General features: G+C 44.7%; 1 protein-coding gene and 1 pseudogene across 1 annotated transcript in view; both read right to left on the bottom strand.

The window, feature by feature from the left end:
* The window catches only part of LOC100992112 (translation initiation factor IF-2), a 120,221-nt gene that overhangs the window by 67,807 nt on the left and 24,917 nt on the right, over positions 1 to 27,497 (bottom strand).
* Positions 844 to 13,660, bottom strand: LOC134731026 (small ribosomal subunit protein eS1-like; annotated as a pseudogene).

The raw sequence follows: 27,497 nt of genomic DNA on the forward strand, positions 1-27,497 counted from the left end.
TTGATTTGAATCTCAACCTGGTAGATGTTGGTGTATAGCACTGCTACTGATATGTGTACATAGATTTTGTATCCTGATAAATAGATTTATTGTGTATTTCTAAATAGCAATAAGATTTGAAATATTCCCAACACAAAGAAATGATCAATGTTTGAGGTGATTAATATCCTAAAGACCCTGATTTGATCATTATACATTGCATGCATGTACCAGAATCTCACATGGACCCCATAACTGTGTACAATTATTCTCTATCAAAAACATTTTTTTAAGAAACATGCAGGAATACACTGTACCTCTTCCTTGCTGTGTCTGGATATTGTCACATGAGGACTTGACATGCGGATTGTGGCACCCTCTGTGACCAAGAGCAGAAGACAACAGCAGCATAGAAACCTCAAATGGAAAACCTAACATCTCAAGCTACTAATTTAGCCAACCTTGGCATCAGCTATCTCTGGTCTTAGTACATGAGGTGATAAGCCCCCACTGTTCAAGTTGGGTAGCCATCAATTGCTGCAGAATAGAAGTTAATGAGGCTTCCTCCTCCTGGATCCCCTACTCGACCCTGACATACCCATTCAGTCACAGACAGAAAGGGAAGCACAGGGTAAGGAGACCTGGCTGACTGTGCCAGACGCAAATCTTACCTGTCCTGCTTAGAAAACTCAAAGCTCAATTGGTTAAACAAAAAAAGGAAAAAGACAATAAGGAGTATAGCACTCCCCAGATGCAACTTAATCTAACACTCTATACTTTAGATTTTCTAGACATACATAGAAATCAGACCACTACTTCTGCAGAACATTTTACTGGTAAAAAGAAAAGCCCACATGAGGGAAAACTGATTTGGTGGAAAGACAACAAAAACAAAACATGGGAAATCGGTAAGGTGATAACATGGGGGAGAGGTTTTGCTTGTGTTTCACCCGGAGAAAATCAGCTTCCTGTTTGGATACCCACTAGACATTTGAAGTTCTACAATGAACCCATCAGAGATGCAAATGAAAGTGCCTCTACAGAGACAGAAAATCCGCAATCGAGCATCATCGACTCGCAGGGTGAACAAAATGGTGATATCAGAACAGATGAAGTTACAATCCACCAAGGAAACGGCACATGTGGAGAGCCAGAGAGAGGAAGGGAAAGAAAAAGAGACAGAGATCAGAGAGAAACACAGAAAGTGAGACTGGGGAGAGAGATAGTGTAAAAGAGAGAGAGAGAGAGACCGTAAGAGAAGGGAGACAAAGAGATAAAAGGTGCGAGTGAGCAGGTGAGGAGAAAGACTGAAAACTAGGAGAAACAGCAACTAAGACACAAAGGAGGTGGGAGACTGCCTGGGTGCCGCAGCACCCACACCGTCCTCTTGCCCCCGTCACTTGGGTTAAAACCACCGGAAATTCCACTATTGCAAATTTTGTATTAATCCTTGTATGTCTGTACTTTCTATTTTTAGTCTACAGGTGTATTCAGCAGCTCCAGAGAGACAGCGACCAGCGAGAAGGGGCCATGATGATGGTGGTGGTTTTGTCAAAACGAAAATGGGGATATGTAGGGAAAAGAAAGAGAGATCAGACTGTTACTGTGTCTACATAGAAAGGGAAGACATAAGAGACTCCATTTTGAAAAAGACCTGTACTTTAAACAATTGCTTTGCTGAGATGTTGTTAATCTGTAGCTTTGCCCCAGCCACTTTGCCCCAACCACTTTGACCCAATCTGGAGCTCACAAAAACATGTGTTGTATGAAATCAAGGTTTAAGGCATGTAGGGCTGTGCAGGACGTGCCTTGTTAACCAAATGTTTGCAAGCAGTATACTTAGTAAAAGTCATCACCATTCTCTCGTCTCAATAAACCAGGGGCACAATGCACTGCGGAAAGCCGCAGGGACCTCTGCCCTTGAATGCTGGGTATTGTCCAAAGTTTCTCCCCATGTGATAGTCTGAAATATGGCCTCGTGGGATGAGAAAGACCTGACGGTACCCCAGCGCGACACCCATAAAAGGTCTGTGCTGAGGTGGATTAGTCAAAGAGGAAAGACTCTTGCAGTTGAGATAGAGGAAGGCCACTGTCTCCTGATTGCCCCTGGGAACTGAATGTCTCGGTATAAAACACGATTGTACATTTGTTCAATTCTGAGATGGGAGAAAAACCGCCCTATTGTGGGAGGTGAGACATGTTTACAGCAATGCTGCCTTGTTATTCTTTACTCCACTGAGATGTTTGAGTGGAGAGAAACATAAATCTGGCTTACATGCACGTCCAGTCATAGTACCTTCCCTTGAACTCCATTATGACATAGATTCTATTGCTCACATGTTTGTTGCTGACCTTCTCCTTATTATCACCCTGCCCTCCTACTACATTCCTTTTTGCTGAAATAATGAAGATAATAATCAATAAAAAACTGGGGGAACTCAGAGGCCGGTGGCAGTGCAGGTCCTTAGTATGCTAAGCGCCGGTCCCCTGGGCCCACTGTTGTTTCTCTATACTTTGTCTCTGTGTCTGATTTCTTTTCTGTCTCTCATCCCACCCGACAAGAAATACCCACAGGTGTGGAGGGGCAGGCCACCCCTTCAGTATGAGATTACAGGCATGAATAACCCCACCTGGCCACCTAACTCAGTCTTGAAAGGCCAGAAGTGATGCTGGAACTTTCTTCCTCTGTGGGTTAAAAAGGGAAAATTAGGGAGAACACAAGGCATGAGAGATGCAGCGATGGATATGTCTATATGGAGATTCTGTCTGCATCCAGTAGAAAAATGCATCTCTAGGCACCAGGTTTAAGAGCGAAAACCTGGAGTCTTGTCTGTTAGCATTCTCCTTCCCCACAAACCAGAGAGGGAATCCATTTGCTCTAGCACACGCGGATGTAGGAAATGTCACATTCCTATTTCTGTAACTTCAGTTAAATCAGCTCTGAGTCCCTGGATGCCTGGCAGGTGGAGAATTCAATCTTGTCGTTACCAGCATTCCTTTTCCTTCTCCATGGGCTTATGTAAGAATTCTGGGCTTACACACTGTTGGAAAGCCAAGTAGGAACTACATCCCCCGAACTCTCCATTCTTCCAGCTGCTCATGATCCATCAACCTTCTTTGGGCCACCTGCTATAGCAAGACCCTCCTCACAGCATCATTCCACTGACCCACAGGCTCAGCCCCAAGGACCCTCACTAGAACAGGTCTCCACTATGCATAGGAAGTCACAAAAACCTTCTCTTCATCTTGGCTTCCTCTGATATCCAGCCACTCCCCCACTTCTCATCTTAAACACAGATGGCAGCTCCTTCCCATCGTTCCAAAACTGAGGGATTGTCCAACCAAATTCTCTGCAGACACCAAAGCTTCACCCGTCCTCTTCAGGGAGGTGATGCAAGGGCATCTGATATCTTTGGAAGCCCAATTCTGGCCTCTCTTTGGGGTGGGCTGAGAGTGGGAACTAGACTCTCTTTTCCAAATGCCATGTGTATCTTGTTCATCATTACATTATCTCCAATGCCTGGCACATAGTAGGCACTACAGACTGACACATAGTAGGTGCTACTAGTGTCTGTATAATGGGACTCTTGAGGTTGAAGCTATTAGCAGAAACCTGCCAAGCAAAAAGATGGAAAACCAACCACCAAAAAAAAAAAAAAAAAAAAAAAAAAAAGAAAACAATCGTGGCTTTGAGCTCTAAACACACAAGACACCAGCCCAAGTTTGGGCAATTTTAATACAACAGCCATTTTGCCTCCAAACAAACTGGCACTGGAAACCTCCCTATGCCTCTTAAAGAGAACCAGTTTCCCTTTCTCTAAGTGGGCAGCATTTCTCCCCGGTGGCAGTACCGAGCCCACTGCCACCAGCAAACGACTGCAGCCAGGAGCAAAGAGCTTGATAGTTTGAAGAATAGATCTTATAGGGAAAAACAAAGTAACATCCACATAAATCTGGAACTACCACCACTTTCCAGAGGCCGAATCCCATTTGTAAATTCTCTTGCGTGTCAAGCACCTTGCAGTCAGCTCAACTACACACTTTTGGGATTCATTGCAGAGAAGAGTGAAGGTTATCTGCAAAATAAAGGAACCACGGCTCAGAATTCCCAGAGCAATCCATGACAGAGGAGGTGAGTAGAAAAGGGAAGGGTGAAGTCAAAGGAGAGAAGTCAATGAGTTGGCCAACACCAAGCAAGGATCATGGGACCCTCTCCACGGCCCCACATCTCAAATGAAGTCAACAAAACCCATCAATGCTTGGTGTAAGTGTTGTATGCTCCTGGAAATGAAAGCAGGGGCCACATTTCAGGTCAGTAGGGTCGGGGGTAGAGGCAGCGGTCATGGACTTGTGGGCCCTGGAGGATGGGATGATTCTGAGACATTGAATCCCTACACTGATCTCAGTAGAAATCTCAGGTAGGGCTTCAACATTCGTGGACAAAGGACTCTGTGGGCCTGAGAGCAACAGCCTTGGTGCATGTCCAAGCTCCATCAATCCCAACTGGGGCTTTGAACAAGTTATTTTTTTAACTAACGTTATTTTAATTGACAAATCAGAATTGTACCCATGTATGTGATGTTTTGGTACGTGTATACAATGTGGGATGATTAAATCAAACTAATGAACACGTCCATCCCCTAATTTACCGACAATTTTCATGATGCGACATTTGAAATGTGCCCACTTAGTTGTTTTGAAAGATACATTATTATTGACTATAGTCACGCTGCTGTGCTATAGATTTCAAAACATATAATCCAGCAACCCAACTTCTGGATATAGACCAAAAAAAAAAAAATCAAAATCAATATGTCGAAGGGATCCCTACATTCCTATGTTCACTGCAGCTCTATTCACAATACCCAAGATATAGAATCAACCTAAGTGTCCATCAGTGGATGAAAGGGTAAAGCAAATGTACTATATACACACAACGGAATACTGTTAACCCTTAAAAAAGAAAGAAATCCTGTCATTTTCAACAACACAGATGAACTTGAAAGACATTGTGTTAAGTGAAATAAGCCAGGCACAGAAAGACAGATACTGCATGGTTTTACTGATATGTGGAATCTAAAGAAGTTGAACTCACAGAAATAGAGAGTAGGACAGTGGTTATCAGGGGCTGGGGTGAAGGAAAGGGAGGGGATGGGAGTCACTGGTCAAAGGGTACGAAGTTTCCAATAGGAAGAATAAGTTTTAAACAAGCTAAACTCCTCTGAAAGCTCAGTTCCTCATCTGTAGAGCACGGATACATCATTAACCTTCTAAGGATGTTGCTGTGAGAGTAAGAGATGATGTTCAGCACAATACCTAACGCACAGTCAGGTCTCCTTAAGCTTGAACCTGCATCGCCATGACCTCTACATCTCAGGACAGAAAGGCTCACAGCCAGTGTCTCAGTTCCCAATGAAAAGTGGATCCCAGACCAGGCTGAACAGCAGGATCCCTAGGGGATATCCCACCCTACTGAGTCAGAATCACCAGAGGTAGAACCTGGGTATGTATGTATGTGTATGCGTATGTGTATGTGTGTGTGTGTGTGTGTGTGTGTGTGTGTGTGTGTGTGTGTACAAGAGACAGGGTCCCGCTCTGCAGTCCAGGCTGGAGTGCAGTGTCACAATCATAGTTCACTGCAGCCTCAAATTACTACTGGCCTCAATCCATCCTCCCGTCTCAGCCTTCAGAGTAGCTGAGACTACAGGCGCATGCCACCAAGCCCGGATACTTTTTTTTTTCTTCCTTTTGGAGAGAGTCTCACTCTGTTGCCCAGGCTGGAGTGCAATGGTGCAATCTTGGCTCACTGCAACCTCTGTCTCCCGGGTTCAAGTGATTCTCATGCCTCAGCCTCCTGAGTAGCTAGGATTACAGGCATACACAACCACACCAGCCTAATTTTGCTCTTTCATTGTTGTTTCTTGTTTGTTTTTCACAAATAGGACTTCCTATTTGCTACTGATTTAAGTCTGAACTTTAAACGGATTCTTGGACTGGTGGTTCATATCCATCAGCTCATTCAACTTTAGCATGTGTGTGTCTCGTCCCTAGTGGGTTTTCCAGAACTACTACCGTCACCACGAAGCTCCATGCCTTTCAAATCCATGGTTCTCCAGCATTTTTACTTTTCTAATGAAGACATCATGGAGAGGATAGTTTAGCAAGCCTTTTCTATAACTTTTCCAATGTTGTCTGGAATCAATTTATTGACCACTTCTTTCAAGTCATTTGTCTGCACCTCTCAGGTCATGATTTCCATCATCTTCTTCTGGATTTGGCAGACTGCTGTTGCTGAGCATAAGAGGTCTTCAGTATCTGATTGTTGTGTTTTTTAGTAAAACCAACACAAAACAGAAGAAAGAAGTAACCATCGGTAGTCTTGACATCAACATGAGCTTCAATCATTGTTGAACATTTTTCAACCTTGGAACATATTTTGTCACAGGTAAGACCCATGGCATTGAAGTTAGTCAGGCAGCTTTTGCCCTGAACATCTTCAGTAATCAGCTTGAATTTTCTAAATGCAACTTCATCATTCTGCAAATCAGCAAGACTCACTTCAAACAGAAGACCCTTCAAACCATCAGATGCAATTTGGGTTCCTTGGGTCCTGGCGACCAAGTCTTTCCAGTATTTCTTATATTGAACATAGCAGGTGCTTTCACATCATACTGATCTTTCTTAGAAAATGGACCAACTACTTCCTTCTTAACTCCCTTTTTGCCACCTTTCATAAGCCACTTGTTCTTAACAACCGCCATGGTGCTGCTCGGAGTACCAAAAGGCTAAATTTTATATTTTTGGTAGAGATGGGATTTCAGGATGTTGGCCAAGCTGCTCTTGAACTCCTGATGTCAGGTGATCTGCCCGCCTCTGCCTCCCAAAGTGCTGGGATTACAGGTGTGAACCACTGCACCCAGCTGTTATTTATTTTTTCTTTTTTTGTACAGACAGGGTCTTGCCATGTTGCCAAGGCTGGCCTGGAACTCCTGGTCTCAAGCAATCCTCCCACCACAGCCTCCCAAAGCACTGGGATTTCAGGTGTGAGCCACCATGCCCAGCCTGGAATCTATTTTTAAAGCCAATCAAGTGTTGAATAAAATTGCAACTTGGGCTCCTTCTTCTTTGCATTTTTTACATTTCAATGGTTTTCAATATATTCAGAGATATACACAAACATTACCAGTCAATTTTAGAACATTTCATGACCTCAAAAAGAAACCTCATACCCTTTAGCTAACACCCCCATCCTCCCATGCCCCTACCAGCCCTAAGCAACCATTAATCGACTTCCTATTTCTGTAGATTTCCATCTGAATGAAATCATGTAGAATGTGATCTTTCACCTGTTTTGAAGGTTCATCCACGCTGTAGCGTATGTACTTTCCTCTTTTTTGTGATCAAATAATATTCCACTATGTGGGCAGAAAAGGATAGGTGTATCTCTTCATCTGGTGATAGGCATTTGGATTAATTCTCTCTTTGGGTTATTAGGAGTGTTGCTACTGTAATTATTCATGTACAAAATTTTGTGTGGACCTGTGCTTTCATTTTTGAATACAAAAATATGGCGCATCTCCAAGGAAGACATACAAGTGGCCAACAGGCACATGAAAAGATGCTCAATGAAATTCATCATCAGGGAAACAGAAATCAAAACCACAATTAGATACCACTTCATACCCATAAGCATGGCTAGAATCGAAGATAGAGAAAATTGGCCTAGTGCAGTGGCTCATGCCTGTAATCCCAGCACTTTGGGAGACCGAGGCAGGTGGATCACCTGAGGCCAGGAGTGTGAGACCAGCCTGGCTAACATGGTGAAACCCTGTCTGTACTAAAAAAAATACAAAAATTAGCCAGGCCTGGTGGCAGGTTCCTATAATCCCAGCTACTCGGGAGGCTGAGGCAGGAGAGTAACTTGAATCTGGAGGCAGAGTTTGCAGTGAGCTGAGATTGTGCCACTGCACTCCAGCCTGGGCGACAGAGCAAGTCTTTGTCTCAAAAAAAAAAAAAAAAAAAAAAAAAACCCAGAAAATAACGAGTGTTGGTGAGGATGCAGAGAAACTAGAACCTTCATACACAGCGGTAGGAATTAAAATGGTGTAGCCACTGTGAGAAACAGTTTAACAACTTCCCAAACAATTCTACATAGAGTTACCAAATGACCCAGCAATTGTACTCCTAGACATAGGCCCAACTTGGGCTCTTTCAATCTATGGAAAATGAAGTATGGGTACTTGGCAAGAACAAAGAGGGAGAGAGGCAGAAATGCTGCCATGAGGGCACATTGATTGGTCTATAGTACACATGGCTTCTACTGCAAATGGTCTCTAAATGACTTCATCAGTTGCTCAGAAAAAAAATCACCCTCTGCTCCAATCGTGGAGGAAGAAGTATGGATTGGACCTGGTGAGCCACGGTAAGACTGACGGCTAAACTTCATGAATGATGAGGGGATTTGCACGTATAATCTTGATTGTACATCAAATCTTGATTTTTTATTTTATCCACTGTCTTTGAAAACCTAACTCTTGACTAAGAACTGACTTTCCTGTACTTGTTGACTCTAAGTAAATTTCCAATTCCACATAGTCCAAAGATGATGTGCTGAGAAATCTCTCAAAGGAAAAATGCTAAGAATACAGGCAGAGTTATGCGAAAAATTTTGCACAATTAACAGAAATTGCACTTGTGGGTATGAAGCACAAAACATTTTCATGGGTAAAGAAAAAAGTGTTCTTCATTCTAGTAGACGCTGCAGGATGAGGCCGATCTAGGTGTCTGCCCAGCCAGACCTTGGGCTCTTACCTAGTTTGTGTTAGAGTCAACTCTGAGGGAGTCTGTATTTCGGTCATCTTTTTTTTTTTTTTTTTTTTGACATGGAATCTTGCTCTGTCTCCCAGGCTGGAATGCAGTGGTGTGATCTCAGCTCACTGAAACATCTGCCTCCTGGGTTCAAGCGATTCTCCTGCCTCAGCTTCCCAAGTAGATGGGACTACATGTGCATGCCACCATGCCTGGCGAATTTTTGTATTTTTAGTAGAGATGTTTCATCATGTTGGCCAGGCTGTGCTCAAATTCCTGCCCTCAAGTGATCCGCCTGCCTTGGCCTCCCAAAGTGCTGGGATTACAGGCATGAGCCACCATGCCCGATCTCAGTCATCTTTTATCCTCCACGCCTGGCAAGTTCTAGACACACTGTGGTTCCATATAAGTTTGTTGAATAAACAGGAGACAGAAAGTGGGAACTCTGGAAGTAGAGAAGATTCCAGAAATTGTGCATATTTCCCAGAGACTGTGGCCCAATTCCTCAGTACTGCCAGAGTTTTCTCTATCTCAACTCAAACCTTGTGTGTGGGCCCAGGCGCAGCGGCTCACACCTGTAATCCCAACACTTTAGGAGGCTGAGGTGCACAGATCACTTGAGGCCAGGAGTTTGAGACCAGCCTGGCCAACATGGTGAAACCCCGTCTCTACTAAAAATACAAAAATTACCCAGGCATGGTGTTGTGCACATGTAGTCCCAGCTACTCAGGTGGCTGAGGCACAAGCATTGCTTGAACCCAGGAGGCGGAGGTTGCAGTGAGTCACGATTATGCCACTGTACTCTAGCCTAGGCAATAAAGCAAGACTGTCACAAAAGAAAAAAAAAAAAAAACCCTTAAGTGTGGGCCTTGTTACAGAATTAATGTTTATATGGACAATATGTACATGGGTGTATATTAAGAGCATGAGTCATCCACAAGATTTTAGCAAAGTCCATTTGGAAAGCTCAATGCTTTGGGCTTCCACTTGCTTTGCTGCCTCTGTCCTCAGAAGGAGGCTTCATCCTTCCATGTAACCAGCAAATCCTTTATGCAGAGATGTACACAACACACTCCTCTCCTTGGCTATGACACCTTGAAAGGGTACTCTTGGTGGCCCCTGGTGCTCATTTCAGAGTAGTTCAAATTAAGGTGATCAGCTTTCATGCCAATCACTCTACAAATTACTCCTATTATGACCAATTTTTCTAAATGCTTTATTGAATTATTACTTAAAGAAATGTGCACATAGAAGAGGTCAACACAGTACTTTTCTTACAAACTGAACATACTGGCCAGACGCAGTGGCTCATGCCTGTCATCCCAGCACTTTGGGAGGCCGAGGTGAGCAGATTGCTTGAGCCCAGGAGCTTGAGACCAGCCTGGGCAACATAGTGAGACAACCCTCTCTACAAAAAATAAATAAATAAAAAATTAGGCAACTGTGGTGGCACATGCCTGTAGTCCCAGCTACTAGGGAGGGCTGAGGTGGGAGGACTGCTGGAGCCCAGGAGGCAGAGGCTGCAGTGAGCCATGACGGTGCCACTGGGCTCCAGCCTAGGTGACAGAGCAAGATCCTGCCTCAAAATCAACAACAACAACAAAAAAAACTGAACATCTCCATATTACTGACACCCAATTCAAGAAACAAAATATTACAGCCCCTTCCAGGATATTCCTGGGGTCTCTTCCATCTCTATTAACCCCTAACTACAAACAGCCTTCACCTATTTCACCTGACATTGTACTTTATGAAAGCAGCAGTTCTCAGATGGGGCTATTTTGCCCCCTGGGGACATTAGGGAATATCTGGAGACACTGGGGGCTGTGTCTACTTGGGGAGAGTTGTGTTACTGCCTCCAGTGAGTCCAGGGATCCAGGGATGCCGCTCAACATCCTGAAATGCACAGGGAACCCCCACACATACAACAGAGAAATTGCTGAGCCAAAATGTCAGCAGTGTCACAGCTGACACCCTGATATACACACTATCAAACAGTATCTGCTGTTTCGTGCTCAGGATCTTTTTCATTCTAATGATCTCATAGGAAACAGAAATGTCATTTAGAGGTAGGTAGAGTGCAATACAAAGAAGATCCAGAGGTGTTTTGTTTTGTTTTGTTTTGTTTTTTAATCAGCCTGGTGCCTTTAGAGCTAGGATTTAGTTTCCATTCTTTCTGTCTCATTTTCAAGTGATTTTTTCTTCAAATGGCATCTACTGGGCTCAAGAACCGGAGACCCCCACAAAGCTGAGATTCACATGGGAATTTTGTACACACCCACACAGGTATACACTGCCATTTACTTGCAGACATCCACCCACAGATACACACATCCGGAGACCAAGACAGAACGCAAACTCCACCATAAAAGCACGGTTCCCCAAACAGGAGAAAAGCACCATTCACTCCAGGGAGGTACCTATTTGTTTAATTCAGCCTCCGATAATCAGGCTGTTGCCAAGCCCAGCTCTGAAAGTCTTCCCCTCTAGGAAAGAGAGATGGATTTTTTCTTTACTCAAGAATATAGATTAAAAAAACAAACACTTCTGCATCTCAAAGCAGTCTCTACCTCCTGAGCTACACATATTGATCAGCATTTTATTGTCAATTTTCTTTTATTTGAATTGGAGAAAAATATAACTTAGTTATGTTCTTACTGACAGTTTGGAATCAGTTACACTAAATCCAATTCTCTGGGTTCTCATGATTAAGTTGTTTAATTTGGGGGACAACAAAGCAAAAGTATTGGTCGTGTTTTAATTTAATTAGTACAGGATATATCTAAGGGGTTGCAGTATCACTGTAGCAAGAAGCTCATTCTGCAGTAAAAGTGGGGGTTCTGCCACTAGGATTGAGTGAGGGTGGTTCATGGCTGCACCGTTTCATCAATGTCTCTTCAAGAGTCCATGGAATGTGGAATGGGAAAGACTGAAATAGTGCAAGTCTTGGCTAAGCTTCTATTAAGGGGTGTTAGGAGCTGATAAAATAACCTGGTCTTTATAGACATCCCACACTGTAGTTCTCTAAGCTACAGATTCTCAGATTTTTCTATTTTATAAACAAGTAAAAATATTTTTTTAATTTGAGAACCAACATAAGGTTGCTATCTTTTTTTTCTTTTGGGTAAGAAGGAACTTTTTTAAACTACCAGTTACACACACACACACACACACACACACAGAAATTCCACCATGATTAGTCAGAATAGGTGAGGTTTTGCTGCAATAACAAACAACTCCTAAATCTTGGTAACTTCAAACATCAGAAGTTGTTTTTCTCACTCATGCTTCATCTGCAGGGAGGTGTGGGGTGCTCTGTTTCCCATCAAACTTGCCCTAAGACAGAGGTTAATGGGGGTTGCAATACCTCGAGTATCACCAAGCAGGGAACAGAGGGAGAAGAATGTTAGGAGTCTTGTACTAAGAATTAAACGCTCCAGGCTAGAAGTCTAACATTGCACCTCTGCCCCCAGCCTCTTGGCCAGTACTAGCCACATCCCCTCCCCCACCACAGGGCAATACATGAAGACAGGAGAATTGGATACATTACAAATTTCTACCCCATGGCATTTCATAAAAGAGAAAAAAAATGCCAATACAAAAATGTTTTAATAGAATAGAATATATACATTTTTAGAATAAAGAACAATCCTCCAAAAAGGACAGCTGGTGGTCTTTCACTGGTGGGCACATTTCTGTGACATTGTCTCTGTTTTTCCATTTTATCCTTGACCTATGAACATTTTATACAGATGGCCAAAAGAACACCATTTGGGGACCACTGCTCTAATCAGGTGATGAAAACGGCCCCAAGAACAGAGCACAGTCTCTTTAGCAAAGACCCAGCAGGGCCAGGGTGACCATGTTCTCACCATCAATGTGCAGACATCCACCTGCAGCATCCTCACATCCCAACATCAAACAGTGGCTCTTTATAGCTTGATTCTAATGCCCTTTGATCTTCATCATCATTGTAAAGCTCTCTGGCCCCAAGATCTAACATCGCCACTCTAGCTACATCCTGCAACTGTTCACCTCTCCTGCCTCCTCATCCCTCTAAACTTCTCTTCACAACCTCATGTTTACTTCTTGCTTTACCTTCCTACTCAGCCTGGACCTTACAGTCACCTTCTTCTTGTAATGTGCTCCTAAACTCTTTCTTCCCTTCCTTCAACCACACCCACCTGGAAAATCTCCATACCCCATTGATGACTTGCCTCGCAACTGCCCAAGGGCTGCTGAATGATACTGGAAAGAATCACAACATGGATCTGGTAGTTCCACTAAATAATCTCATCATCCAACTCTAGGGTAGACTTCACTTCTGTTCAGCAATATTTTTAAGCATCACAAATAAATTCCAAACCATATTTGCTATAACAATTGACTTTAAACCTCTTCCATATCTCAAAGCCCCCCAAACCCAGCCCTAGGGGTTTCAGAGCCCAGAGTTGATTTCTCTCAACTCACTTCCATCTCATCCCTAGATCACTGTATCTTGATCCTCTTCCTCTGCCTTTCCCATGTTATAAGGAGAAGCATCCTTCTCCTTTCCCAAGCTACCTTCTTCACTTGTGCCTCATTTGAGACCTGCCTTTATCACCCGTTCCCTTGGAACTCCCATGACTCACCACCTTCCCTTGTCATTTCACTCATAAACATTTTGCACCGTGTATGTGCCAGGTGTTTAACATATAATCATGCTTAAGTCTCCACATGCTAACAAGAAAAACCTTGATTATCCCTGCTATGCCCTCAAGTCATTACCCTCCCCGCTCCTTTCCTGTGTTCCCAAATTTTGTTGATCTTCATCAATCCCTCTGATGCAGATGGCTCCGAAGTTTGCATCCTATTAGGTTGGTGCAAAAGTAATTGCGGATTTTGCCGTTAAAAGTAATGGCAAAAACAGCAATTCTTTTTGTAGCAGCCTAGTATCTTTTCTCCTTCTACCAAACTTTGTCCCTGAGACATCTCATCACCTACAACTACCTCCTCCATACAGCTGATTCCCAGATCTGTATTATTCTACTGAAAGTCCATTCCCCAATTTTCTTGGCTAGAATAACAGAAGCCCAATTAGAATTCATGATAACAGTTTCCCACCACCACCACCACCACCACCATCGTCGCCCTGCCATTGTTAGCAAAACCATCTCTTGAGTGGAGCTCAAAGATTTGTAATTTCCCACTCCCCAGAAAGATAACTTCAGACTCAGACTAGAAGTAAAGATCCTCCAGATATGGCCTCAACTACCCTCCAACCCATGTCCCCAGTGCATCCCGTTGATGTCCCCTTCAGTGGAGTTAAAATGGAGTGAGTGTTTTTCTTTTCACATACTCCTGGTGTTCTTCCACAAATACAATTTTCACCTCTTGAATATTTTCAAGGATTCTCCATGCTACACAAAGAGAAATCCGAACTCCCCATCAGGACCCCAGTCTTCCCAAACCCTCTTTGCACTTTTCTGCCGCCATGCTTTTCCTTGGTTCATCCTCTTCTCTAATATAACCTTGTGTATTATTCTAGGTTCTCCAGAGAAAGAGCAGAGAGATAGAGGTAGAGCTATACACATAGAGAGAGACAGATTGATTTGTTGTAAGGGATGGCTCACATGGTTATGGAGGCTAAGGAGACCTGGAGTCTGCAGCCAGCAAGCTGGAGACCCAGGACAGCCAATGATATAGTTCCAACTCGAGTCCACATCTAAAGTCAGGACAAGATTGATGTCCCAGCTCAAATATAATCAGGTAAAAAGAGCAAATTCTCTGTGACTCTACCTTTTTGTTTTGTTCAGGCCTTCAATGGATTGGATGAGGCTCACCCACATTGGGGAGGACAATCTGCTTTATTCAGTCTACCAATTAAATGTTATCCTCATCCAGAATACCTCAGAGACACACCCAGAATAACGTGTAGCCAAATATCTGGGCACCCCACAACCCAGTCAAATTGATACATACCGCTAACCATCATGTCTTGCTTCTACTCTCTCGCCATTTCTGCATGGCCAAATCCTTCCCTTATTTCAAGGCTTAGTTCAAATGTTACCTCTTAACTAAGCCTTCCCTGCTAACCCCAAATATTAATAGAATTGGTTTCTCCCTTCTCTGATGTCTCAAAATATATTGTGTTTCTCTTTTATTGTATTTATTACAAACTCCCTTATAAATCAAGACAGTGATTCCCAGACAAATTATCAAAAGAGTATAAAAGAAGTCTTCTTTGAGTGTGAAATATCTCACGGAATATAGCACATGGCCTCTTCATGAAGAAACTACTGGGAGAGAAGAAGACAAGCTGGAAGAGGCCAGGGAAAGGGGGTTAGTATAAAGCACAATGAGGCTGGGCTCATACAGTGGCTCACACCTGTAATCTTAGCACTTTGGGAGGCGAAGGCGGGTGGATCATGAGATCAGGAGATTGAGATCATGCTGGCTAACACGGTGAAACCCCATCTCTACTAAAAATACAAAAAAGTTAGCCAGACATGGAGGTGAGCGCCTGTAGTCCCAGCTACTCGGGAGGCTGAGGAAGGAGAATGGTGTGAACCCGGGAGGCAGAGCTTGCAGTGAGTCGAGATTGCACCACTGCACTCAAGCCTGGGTGACAGAGCAAGACTCCATCTCAAAAATAAAATAAAATAAAATAAAGCACAATGAAATGTCAGTGGATGGGTGCTTATAATTTCTAAGGGAAATAGAGTATAATCCAAGAATTTTATAGCCAGCTAAATTATTGCCCAATCAAAATAGGCAAAAGACATGATCACATGTAGAAGAACTTAAAGAATACAGTATTTCTGAGCTCTTTAAAAAAAAAAGTCTTCATAATAAAATTTAGTCAGCCAAGGAATTAAAAAATAAGCAACTTGTGAATTGAATGACCATGACAAAAGGCTAGTGATAGGACTATGATTGCAGAACAGAAAGAGAAGGTGGTCAACCTTAACAACATAAAACAACCTAGTAATAACTAGTTTCCAGAAGTAAAGGGAGGGACTGTAGGAAGTAGAAGTGCTAATGCCCTTTATTAAGTCAATTAATCAGGTCTAAAATTGAAACGTGGTTTTAAATATATAACTTCTTGTTTATTTTCCTCCCTAACTACCTGAGGATCAACCACCATCATGAATGACACAGTGACTACCTGGACCAGGAAGTTCATGACCAATCGACCGTTCCAGAGGAAACAAATGGTCACCAATGTCCTTCACCCCGGAAAGGCAACAAAATGTACACGACCACAATGGATGTCATCTTCATGTTAATAGTTGGACTCAGAACCCATTTTAGTGGTGGTTAGACAATCGTCACCCACATTGGAGTACAGTGGTACGATCTCAGCTCACCAAATCTCTGCCTCCCAGGCTTAAGCAACTCTCCTGCCTCAGCCTCCCCCGTAGCTGGGATTACAGGCACGCACCACTACTGCCTGGCTAATTTTTATGTTTTTAATAGAGATGGGGTTTCACCTTGTTGGCAGGCTGGTGTTGAACTCCTGACCTCAAATGATCCACCCGCCTTCGCCTCCCAAAGTGCTAAGATTACAGGCATGGGTCACCGTGCTCAGCCTTTTCTGTATTAAATTTTTTTAAACACAACATTTAAAATAATCAAGTCATTCTTTTTGAATCTACTTTGTATTATAGGTATCCAAATACTCACCTATTCTCTCTCACATGATGACAAACTCGTTGAAATGTCATTTAATTTTGTGGATCCAGCCCCAGGGATTCTGACTCTGATTCTCAAGGGCCTGCATGCAGAGCGAGCAAGCCGCCTGGATGATTCTCTTACAGGTGTTTTAACGGCAGCAGTTTGAGACACCCTGATGCAAAAGAACGAACCCTCAAGGAAGTTGGCTGTACATGTATTTTCCTTCCTAGCACAGGAAATGACAGAAAGATTATCCAATCAGTACCACTCATAGCACCTGATTATATGTGTATGAGGAATTCAGAAATGGTTTGATCAAGGTTCAAGACCTAAAAAGTAGCTTTTCTCTCGGACACCAAGTCCCCATCTCATGCGTTGTTGAGTTAGTAGAATCTGAGGATGATGCTTCTTCCTCCAGCATTGGTATCTTATGGTTTTGTTGTTCAGTAAATGAAGTACCTCCATCCCCCAACATCCCCAAGCTTAATTCCAGTTTCCTCACATACACTTTTTGTTTTGTTTTGTTTTTGAGACGGAGTCTCGCTCTGTCACCCAGGCTGGAATACTGTGCAGTGGTGCAACCTCAGCTCACTGCAACTTCCACCTCCCAGGTTCAAGTGATTCTCCTGCCTCGGCCTCCTGAGTAGCTGGCATTACAGGCATGCACCATCATGCCTGGCTAATTTTTGTATTTTTAGTAGAGATGAGGTTTCATCATGTAGTCCAGGCTTGTCTCAAACTCTCTGCCTCAAGTGATCCACCTACCTCAGCCTCCCAAGTGCTAAGATTACAGGTGTGAGCCACCGTGCCCAGCCCCCTCACTTACACTTTTACAGAAGATCTGATCATACCCACTCCGCAGAAGTCAGAATGGCCCCCACGTGGTGTTAAACCGGAGTGAAAACTTCAGTTCAATCAACTGAGGGTGACACAGAAACATTTCCCCCAAAATGCTTTTGGCAGCTCTGCTGATCCATAACCTGGCTCCATTTCAGGGCAAGATCTCCACTTAAGCTGCACTGGCTTCCACTAGAGTAAATCACATTAACTAATGGCAAACACAACTGAAGGGCAAAAAGATTCTTTTTAAAATGATTTTTGTCTCTCACTTACCAACACACGCTGGCCTCCCTACAGCCTGACTCCATTCAGCACCTGTTCCACTGAGCACCCACTGAAAACTCAGCTCATGAGCTGAGATGACCCAGACATCAAGGAGTTTACAATCCAGGGGAAGAACAGACCTGAATACAAGTGATGACAATACAAGACAGAGTCAAAGAGCCCAACTTGAAGTATCAGCAGAATAGCACCAAAGACTAGTTCCCAACCCAGCTCCCAGCGCCAGAGACAGAGCCAGGCTGGCTGCATGAGATCAGCTGGCAGCTTTTGCAAACCTAGGTCCTAGCTAAGCCCCTAATCATCAGACTGGCAGTCACTGGGAGTGAGCTCCAGGAACTGGTTTATTTAATAAGCACCCACACACAGGATTCTGATGTTCCTAAGGGTTGTAGAAACATGGAACTATAGAAAACACTAAAAAAAAGAAAGGCACTAAAAGAAACCTATAAATATTCACTACCATCACAGGCATCATGAGGACACTCCACGTGCACTATTTACAATACTTAGAATATCCTGCAAGGGAAACATTCATTCATGACGATGGACTTTATTGGGATCAGAGCCAGCCCTGGGAATGTTTGAACCTGCGCTGAAAGTCACCCCCACCTCCCCACAGGTGGGGGCTAACATTAAGGAGCATGGACCAGATGGGAATTGGAGTGTCCTTTTATTATGAGACCACAGTGAGAGACTTTTTTTTTTTTTCCAGAGTCTCGTTCTTGCCACCCAGGCTGGCGGCCAGTGGTGCAATCTCAGCTCACTGCAACTTCTGCCTCCCGGGTTCAAGTGATTCTCCTGCCTCAACCTCCCGAGTAGCTGGGACTATAGGCATCCGCCACCACACCTGGCTAATTTTTGTATTTTTAATAGAGACAGGGTTTCACCATGTTGGTCAGGATGGTCTTGATCTCTTGACCTCATGATCCTCCTACCTTGGCCTCCCAAAGGGCTGGGATTACAGATGTGAGCCACCACGCCTAGCCTCAGACTTTCAAGTAAAGCCACAATGGACCACAGAGCTTAGACATCAGGGCTAACATGGAATCTCTGTCATTACATCTCGAGATCTTATTATCTTTGCTCAAAGAAAAAAATAATCACAATTGACATTTTGAGGACAAGACATCTGAATGTAAACTTGATCTTAGAGGATATTAAGGAATTACTGGTAAATTGATTAGGTATGACAATGATCATATAAAAAATGCCCTCATGTTTTTAGAGGGAAAGTAAATTACGTAGGGGTGAATATCAGGATGCAATTACATAACTACTGCAAACTATTTTGTAAATACTTCAGAAAAACAAATGGAGTAAATATTGCAAATGTTAATAGTTTTTAAATCTATGTGATGGGTATATGATAGCGCATTAAACTGCTGTCTCTGCTTTTATGTTTATTGAAATTTTTGTAATAATAATAGTAATAAAAAAAACTTGGCCAGGCACAGCAGCTCATGCCTGTAATCTCAGCACTTTGGGAGGCCGAGGTGGATGGAGGACTGCTTGAGCCCAGCAGTTTGAGACCAGCCTAGGCAACATGGTGAAACCTCATCTCTAAAAAAATAGGCAAATTAGTCAGGCATGGTGGTGTGCACCTGCAGTCCCAGCTACTCAGGAGGCTGAGGTGGGAGGATCAACTGATCCCAGAAGGTCAAGGCTGTAGTGAGCCAAGGTCACGCCACTGCACTTCAGCCAGGGCGACAGACCCTGTCTCAAACAAACAAGCAAACAAAAACCCTCTTGATCCCATTTCCCAAGAAAGTGATTTTTTTGAGATCTTACCATCTCCTGGCTTGGTGCAGAGTACAGGAAATCGAGACAAAGTACAGCACACAAGGAATAAGGAGGGAGGGAAGCGTGGGGGAGGCTGACACCATGGACTCTCCCAGCTCAGTCGACCCATGCGCCTTGCTTCATGGAAGAAAGGAATGGAAGATGAAGCATGCCTTTCACACACAGTGACCTTCCTCACTAGTAAATGTGCCTCCAGAAGTGTTCAAGAACTGAGTGCCAGAGCCAGGCTGGCTGCATGAGAATCACCTGTGAGCTTTTGCAAACATAGGCCCCTACTGGGTCCAAATGTATTCATCTCTTGGAGAGGAGGAGAGAGGCAGAACAAGGAAAAGGATGGGAAGAAACCAGCCTTGTGCACAGGAGGATGCTGGGATTCTTCCTGCAAGTTTAGCGCAATGCAGCCTAATTTACAAGGTCACAGAAGCTCAGAGATGTAAACCTGCCCAGGTTCTCATAGCTTGTAACTGGCAAAACAAAACCCACCCAAGTCTCTGTCTCTAGAGATATTTCCACATGCTTCAACTCTGGAGCTGTCTTAGTTGTAAAGACAGATTTCACTCCTCACTCACTTTTGTTTGCAGATATTGCCTAAAGTCCCTTGTGAATATTTAGGTCAGGGCTTTTTTTTTTCCTTTTCTTTTTCTTTTTTGAGTTTTTTGTTTGTTTGTTTGTTTTTAAAAAAGCAATCTTGTAGAAAGAACCCAAAGTGGCTCCCCATTTTAAGACCCTGCAAACAGGGAGACCAGAATCTGGAGTCCTGGTCTGATTTCCACACTTTCCTTAGATTTCCCTGTGTGTAAAATCCAACAACAATCATTGACAAATTGCCTCCCCCAGGGGAGAGATGGAGGAAGTGTTAACTTTGCTTTTTTCTTTCTTTTTTTCAGACAGAGCCTCACTCTGTTGCCCAGGCTGGAGTGCAGTGGTGCAATTTTGGCTCACTGCAACCTCTGCATCCTGAGCTCAAATGATTCTTGTGCCTCAGCCTCCTGAGTAGCTGGGACTACAGGCAGATGCCACCACACCTGGCTAATTTTTGTATTTTTAGTAGAGATGGGGTTTCACATATTGGTCAGGCTGGTATCGAACTCCTGGCCTCAAATGATCCACCACCCCCTCAGCCTCTCAAAGTGCTAGAACTACTATAGGCATGAGCCACCATGCCCAGCCACTTTGCTATTTTTTTAATAGACAGCTTCGAGGTCCAGTATGATTTCACAGATTAGGAAACATCACAGGCAAAGAACACTTTGTATTCAAATACTAGAATGTTTTCATTTTCAAAGAGCTCTCACCTGCCATCTAATCTTGTCTTCCTAGCAGTCCTGGGAGAGAAGCAGATGTGGTTTCCAATCCCACTTTCCAAAAGAGGAGACTGAGGCAGAGGCTTTGCAGATACACAGAGGACATGTGAGGACAGGTGAAGGTCATGATCATTGTCAGCGCCCTCCCCAAACTTGACATTCCCAGACCTAGTGGACTTCCAAACAAAGGAGACAGAAGAACTCATCAATCAATTCTGCCATGGGTGCCAGGACCCAATTTTTCCCTGGCTAACTTGGTCACATCCTGTGTGGGATCTCCAACTACTACCCATCCCACAAGTCTCAGCTAAAACAGGAATTCAACGGGGAACATTTTTCTGAAGCTCCAGGATTGGGCTAGGCCCTCTCCATGGCTCTCTGACCTTCCCCTACTGCAGAACGTAGCACCTGTATGTCACTATTTGTTCAAACATGTGTCTTTCGTATGCTCTCCACGTTATCTGCAGCATCTGCCAAGAATAATAATGAATGGTAAAACCTAATCTCTATTGAGTGCCGATGATGCACTTTTAATGTGACATCTTATTTAATCCTCACTATATCTGCAAAAGTAGAAGCTATTAATAGCCAATTTTCAGATAAGAAAGTCAAAGCACAGTTTCTATAACTTACCCAAGCAGCTAGCTAGGAGGCAGTTCAGTTTGAGCCCAGGGATTCATATTCCAGAGATCATGTTCTCAATTACTAGAGCAGGTACCTCCCCGGAATCTAGCAGGTGGTTAAGGAGTCTTTGTGGAATAAATGAACAGAAGGACAACAGATGGATGGATACATAGGTGGATGGGTGGATAATGGGTGGGCGGGCAGGTGGACGAATGAATGGATGGTTGAGTCAGTGAAGGGATGGCTGAGTGGGTGGAGAAATGGCTGAGTGGGTGAGGGGTTGGAGGGATAAATGTATGGATGGGTGGGTGGATAGATGGTTAGATGATTGAATGGGTGGATAGATGCATGGGTGAGTGCATGGACAGATGGGTTGGTGGGTGGGCAGGTGGATGATAGCTAGGTGCATAAGAGAGTGAGATGGATGGATAGATGGGTGGGTGGGTAGACAGATGGGTGGGTGGTTGGATATATCCATGACTGGATGGATGGATGGATGGACGGATGGAAGGAAGGAAGGGTGGATGGATGGATGGACAGATGAACAGATGGACTTGGGCATTTATTCGGGGTCCTCCAAAGAATTGAGTGATTTCCCTAGGGTGTCTCATCACCCGCAGGTAGGTGGGCAAGGAGGTTTGCCTCTGTAATACTCATGATTATGGGTAGTGCTCAGCCTTAGTCACCACTCTCAGAACACTTTATTGACTAGGAAAGTCAAAACTGGCATTGATAACTAATGCAAATTGCAGCTATAACTAACAGAAAATGTTCAGCTGATGACAGCTGGGCAACCAAAAATCAATAACTTGGCTCTGTCATATTACTGCCATGCTGGGCAGGTAGAACCAGGGGTTCCTTAATCCCTCCATCACATTAAGGATGCTTATCAAGACTTCCTCAACCATGGGGACAAGGATATTATCAAATACTTGCAGTTCACCCCAAAAGGCTCACCTTCTTCATTCCACCTGCACATGACCTTCAGCTCAAAGACATTTCCAGTCCTCCAGGTCTGCCCTTCTTCCAGCCTTTGAATTAACCCTCATGACTGCCTGCCCATTAAATGTCTTCACCTTTCATCACACAGCCTTTTCCAAGGCTTTCCTTCAATCCAGCCCTCACTAAACGCTGGAACTGTTGTTGACAAAATCCAGAACAAGCTGGCTGGGGGATACAGGTGGGAAGCAGGCTGTAGTAATGGGGAAAAATTCTAAGCAATCTCGAACACAGAAAAGAAACTGAACAAGTAAGAGAGAGGCAGTAAAGAGAAGAAGTGTGAATTTTGCATAACTGAAGCTGAAGAAGATCGAGGGGCATGGCAGACCACAAGATAAATATGATATAGACTCCTTTTTAAAAAAGGATAAACATAGACCCTTTCCTACTGACAACTGTGCTTCAATATTGCTAAGGTCTTTACTAAAGGCGAGTCAGAAAAACTGAGTATTTTACGCAATACAGTAAGAAGGCCCGTAGCCAAGTAAGTTCCTGACACCACCTTCTAGGATAACCCCTGAGATTCTGGTTACACCTGTCCTAAAGTTGTCTCTCACTCCTGCTGTTGGAGAACCACCATGAGAGAAGATCAATAGTGAAGGGGTTAAGAGTGTGCACCCAGCGACCAGCCAGATGGCTTCAAACCATCACTATCTAATACCGAGCAAGTTACATAATGTTCCCGAGCCTCAACTTTCTCATCTGTAAAATGGGTATGCTGTCATTCATTAATCAAATTCTAGGTGAGGATATACTAAACACCAGAGACACAAATGAGAATCAGAACAGGCATGTCCCTGGCCCTTATGGTGACCACAGTCTTGAAGGGGAAGGATGACACACACAGAAATAGGAAGCCGTAGCTGAGATAGTGGCTACCACAGAGAGGCACCTGGTGTCATGAAAGCAGATAACAGGGGGTTGCTGTGACTGAGTCAGTGTGGCCAGGCGTCACTGAGGATGTAGTGACTCCACTGTCAGATGAGACGGTGACCAGGTGAAGAGGCAGGGAGAGGGAAAATTTTTCCAGGCAGAAAGAGCAGGATGTGCAAACACCCTGTGGCAGGAAAAGAACAAAGGAAGTGCAAGAGCCTGAAAGAGGCCAGAGAGAGCAAGTGAACATGTGGATAATCATAGCACCCACCTCATACAGGACTTGCAAGAAATCGAGACCCTGTCTGTAACAGATTCAGCAATGACTAAATAGAAATTGTCTCCTAAAAGCACACGATGAGGCTCCTTGGTGGTATTTCCCACATGAGGCTGCCACGCACTCAGAGGCCAAGTTCAACCTGACTGTAGACAACCTCCGAGCCAGCTGGACACACATACACCCTCAGGCTCAGGATACCCAGGACAGAGTCCTGGATGCTTGAAGTCATGATAAGTATCCAGAATGACACAGAATTCCACCCAGGCATGGTGGCTCACGCCTGTAATCCCAGCATTTTGGGAGGCTGAGGTGGATCACCTGAGGTCAGGAGTTCAAGACCAACCTGGCCAACATGGTGAAACTCCCTCTCTAGTAAAAACAGAAAAATATTAGCCGGGTGTGGTTGTGGGTGCCTGTAGTCCCAGCTACTCAGGAGGCTGAGGCAGGAGAAACGCTTGAACCCAGGAGGCAGAGACTGCAGTGAACCGAGATTGCACCATTGCACTCCAGCCTGGGCAACAAAAGTGAAACTCCATCTCAAAAAAGGAAGAAAAAAAAAAGAATGACACAGAATTTGCTAATAGGGGAGAAAGGGCTTTCTTCAAAGCTGGGCCTGGTTTCTACAGAGAGTCTTTCAGATGAAAATTAAGCAACTATTTGCAAGCAGCTCTTTGGAAGCACCTCAGAGGAGAACCCCTCACCCTGATGAATCAGGCACACAGGCGGATCCAAGACAACTGGCTGCATGCATGTGAACAAGCCTATGGTGGAAATGCAGTGCTTTATTTGTTTGGGGTGGTTTAATCACGAGGAGGGAGAAGCTTCTAAAGCAGCATTCAGAGGTGGCTGTGGCCTGGGTTTTCTGGAAGGGGGAGGCGGTGAGGATGAGGGCTTCCATTTAATCTGCAGGCCCCTTGCAGAAGGAGCTGGGGAAAGCTTTGCAGCCATCTGTACACTGTTTGCCATCTTGTCTGGCTGGGCAGCCGAGCTCCAGATGGGGGCAGATGGGATAGCTCTTTTCACCGTATTTGGAGAGAGATGGCAGGGAAGTCAGCCCCCATGGAGAAGACAGGAGCACACAGGTGCTGGACAGTGCTGCCTAGGCCCCTGCGCTGAAGTGTCCAACCCCACAGCCTCTAGGTGCCACTAAAGCGGCCCAAGAGGATCTTCTATGTCCATCTCCATCCTGACACCTACAGACACTTAGAGAGAGTCCTTCAAATGGGAACTCACAAATGCACACTGATAACCCCCACACGGAACTCTCATACGTAGCAACTGAAAAGACAGGATGCCAGTTAAACTTGAATTTCAGATAAACAACAAATCATTTTTTAGGGTAAGAAGGTGCCAAATATTGCATGGTATATATTTGCACCAAAAAAAAAAAAAAAAAATGGTTAATGAGAAATTCAGGTTTAATTGGACCTCCTGTATTTTACCTGGCAAGCCTAACCCTGCATAAACACAACCTCGAGCTTGAAACTCACAGAGAAGCCACAGCCGTGCTCACACACGTGCACAAACCCATATGCCTTTCAGAGTCAAGGACTGTGATGAGGGTCCCCACACTTGCACACTTCCCTGTCCTCTGTCTGGGCTCAGAGTAAACAGAGGGTCACCTGGCATCCAGGTCTAAGCTGGGTTTGGAGGTGTCCTAATGAAGCAGGATGCTGACCTGCACTTCCCCAGCTCAGCCGGGGCTGCAGCCAGGCCTAGCTTCCAGTCTCGGGCCTAGAACACACAGGACAGCCCCAGACCTTGGCAAGAAGGCTTCATCTCAAGGGCCACTGGTTCAGAATCTATTAGAAGCCCCACTTCTTTCCTCTGTTTCTGCTGCCATTGCCCCAGTCTCTGACCCTGACACTCAATCACTCTATAAACACAGCAGGTACTAGGGGTGGCTCTGGGCTCGGCACTAAAGACAATGCCCATGGTAAAGCCACAGTCTAGCAATGGCAGTCAACCACGTATCAGCAACAGCCCTGCCCCACACGTGCTGACTGCGCACAGGGCCGGCGCTGTGAACGTGCTCTCAACAGTGATCTCACTGAACCCTCATGGCAGCTCTAGGATGTAGACAGTAGCATCACATTATCCCCATTTTACTTTTGAGGAAACTGAAGCCTGAAGGCGGCAAATGCAGGCCTCGAGATTTGCAGTAACATTGCCAGGAATGTTTGAGAAAGCAAAATTCTCCAGAGTGAGGCAGTCTGCAAGAGCTCAGAAGCCAGAGTCCCTGTTAGCAGGGGCTGGGGGGACTGTGGGGTGGGGACAGACAAGCAGGTAGGGGCTGGACACCCCAGGACACCAGGGTGCAGACTGGTGTGAGGAAAAGAAAGAGAGGCGGTCGTGCCATCATCTGCAGAAGATGATGTCTACAGAGGACAGTACCATGTGAGCACTTGGGGAGCCGGATGAGTGGATGGAATTTTGCACAGGATGCAAATTAAGCACAGATCCCCCTCTGACCTAGACAGCCCACCTCCAGGAACATCTCACAGAAATGCAGGCACAGAGCACCAAGTGATGTGTGTGAGGAAATTCATCAGAACACCGTCTGTGATTGGGAAAAGGCGGAAACCATCCAAAGACGTATCGGTGCAGGGCTGGTTAAACGAAGCATGGTGCATCCACACGTCAGAATAACTGCTAGGAGAAGAAGGTGGTACCCAGGTTCCAACATGAGACAATGTCAAAGACATGCTGCCTGAAAAGCAGGCTTTCCAAAGAATAAATACGGCATTATTCCATTTTTACTTTTTAAAAAAGTTACAATAAACACTTATATGCAAATACATGTGCTTGCGTGTACAGAGGAAAAAGGTGTGGACAGGAACAGAAAACCAAACTCTGCGGGTTGTCACTCATAAGTGGGAGTTGAACAATGAGAACACATGGACACAGGGAGGGGAACATCACACACCGGGGCCCGTCGGGGGTGGGGGACAAGGGGTGGGAGAGCGTTAGGACAAATACCTAATGCATGCGGGGCTTAAAACCTAGATGACGGGTTGATAGGTGCAGCAAACCACCATGACACATGTATATCTATGTAACAAACCTGCACATTCTGCACATGTATCTCAGAACGTAGAATAGAAAATAAAAAGAAATCAAAGAAAAAGGTGCGGAGAGGTATACCCCAACCCTTCCCAGTGTTACCTCTGCGACGCAAGATCAAAAAATGCGAATCAAGAGGATGTTTAGTTTTTGTTTTCTATATAACTTTTTTTTTTTTGGAAACATAGTCTCGCTTTATTGCCCAATCTGGAGTCCAGGGACACAATCTCGGCTCACTGCAACCTCCTCCTCACTGCAACCTCCTCCTCACTGCGACCTCCTCCTCACCACAACCTCCTCCTCACTGCAACTTGCTCCTTCTGGGTTCCAGTGATTCTCTTGCCTCAGCTTCCCAAATAACTAGGATTACAGGTGCTCACCACCAAGCCCGGCTAACTTTTCTATTTTTTGAAGAGACAGGTTCCACTATTTTGACCAAGCTGGTCTCAAACTCCTGGCCCACCCGCCTTGGCCTCCAAAAGTGCTGAGATAACAGGTGTGAGCCACCATGCCTGGCCTGCATTGCTTGAATTCTCAGACCACATGGACCCTCTCATCTGGCCCAATTGCAAGAGTCCAAGGCAGGAAAGGCAGAAGGCAGGGGCTTACCCCTCCATCAGGACAACATAGAACAGAGTCAAAAAAGAAAAACATGAATGGATCAGTCAAAGGGCCATGCACATGCCCTCCCAGGCACCTACACCTTGCAACTTAAGCCAACAAGCTTTCAAGCCACAGAGTCTTCCTTCCTAGAGACTAGCAAGGACACAAGCCCTGGCCAGGCCCATTCAGGAGGATGGTCTGAGGGATAAGGTGGGGTGCACAGTCAGGGGTAGCAGGAGGAAAGGGGGACACGAAGCCAAGGAAACCAGGGCACCCCATGCTTCCTGAAGGCCACCAGAACAGGGCACCACACAGATCCCCTGTGTACCTCTTTCTACAACAGCCTGAACACAAGGAAAAGGAAAACAAGGAAAATACACAAAGCT

This window comes from Pan paniscus, chromosome 7 (genome assembly GCF_029289425.2).
Source record: "Pan paniscus chromosome 7, NHGRI_mPanPan1-v2.0_pri, whole genome shotgun sequence".
Lineage (NCBI taxonomy): Eukaryota > Metazoa > Chordata > Mammalia > Primates > Hominidae > Pan > Pan paniscus.